Below are 1,442 nucleotides of genomic sequence, written 5' to 3'. Positions count from 1 at the left end.
CCGGTCTGGGAGGATCCCACATGCCGCGGAGCGGCTGGGCCCGTGAGCCATGGCCGCTGAGCCTGCGCGTCCGGAGCCTGTGCTCCGCAACGGGAGAGGTCGCAGCAGAGGGAGGCCCGCATACCACAAAAAAAAAAAAAAAAAAAAAAAAAACTTTTATTCTAGTATAATATACATACAAAAGTGAACAAATCACATGTGTGCAATCTGAATGAATTTTAATAAACTGAACACACTTGTTTTACCAGCTCCCAGGCCAAGAAACAGAATATGACCAGCACCCCAGAAGCCCCCTTACACCCCTTCCTGTCACCACCACACCCAAGACCTCTAGGACCATAGCTTAGTTTTGCCTGGTTTTGTAATTTATACAAAGAAAACCTTACAGTCCTCTTTAGTATACTTTTTCTCTCTCCACTCCGTGAGACGATACACTGCTGTGGTGGGTGGGAGGCCTCTGAGTGAATCCTCATTGCTTCAGTGTGTGAGAAAGCCACAGAAATAACATTTAAAAATTACTAACAGATAGTGATGCGCTCCTGTTTTATTTGGAGTGGGTGTGTGGGCATATGCACCTTCTGAAATCGCTTTTGTCCCACAGCACGAGTAAGTGAACAGCGGCACATTCTGGGGGAGAGGGGTTAGGCTTTTACAGATGCTCCAAAATGGTCTTTGATCCAGGAACGGATGAGAAGTGTAGGTTGCAGTAGTCTCTCTGTTAGTGTCCTCTGCATTTTGTGGTCATTTCTGTGGCTATGGGCTCTCAGGAACTCCTGTTCTGCAGGGTCCCCAGTGCTGTCACGTTTCTTTACTGCACAGTCAGGAGCAGGGCTCCTGGCTTCCATGCAACACTGGGAACCCAGGGCCTCCTTGGTGGGACAACAAGCCACAGGGGTGGGTGGTGCTGGCCCTCCTGCCCAGCCTCCCCAGCTTGGTCACCCCTTCTGAGAGTACAGGTGGCCTCCTGCGGCCTGAGAGTCCAGCTCCTTGGAAACGTGAAGGCCCTTCAGCTGCCCCAGCCAAGCTCCCCTCCCCCAGGCCAGCCCTCATGTGTGGCCCAAGCCTGCTTCCAGATGTCAGGAAGTCTTTCACTCTCGGCGACCAACCTCCTGCCCTTCCTCTGGTCCCTCGTCAGACTCTTATCTCTGTAGGCCCCACTCTGTCGCTTTGGACCTTAGAAAGTTCCTCTCATGTCCAGCCTGCTGTAGGCCCCCAGCTGTTTGGAGTGGGAAGCAGGGGGCTGTTTCCATCTCCCTGGGAGCCAGCCGTGTCGTCCCCCTCCTTCCTCCATCCACCCCTACATGATGGCACCGCGGAATGGCACCCTTCTCCCCTCGGGGAGGGGGCTTTAATTCCCTATGAAGCGCCGAGAGCCGGCGATCTTCGACTCCCCCAACGCCCTCCCTTCCCAGTTCTGACACTTAGACGCGAGTCGGGTTGGA

Source organism: Physeter macrocephalus, chromosome 14, assembly GCF_002837175.3.
Source record: "Physeter macrocephalus isolate SW-GA chromosome 14, ASM283717v5, whole genome shotgun sequence".
Taxonomy (NCBI): domain Eukaryota; kingdom Metazoa; phylum Chordata; class Mammalia; order Artiodactyla; family Physeteridae; genus Physeter; species Physeter macrocephalus.
The sequence above is the reverse complement of the archived record's forward strand: the minus strand, read 5'-3'. Positions refer to the sequence as shown.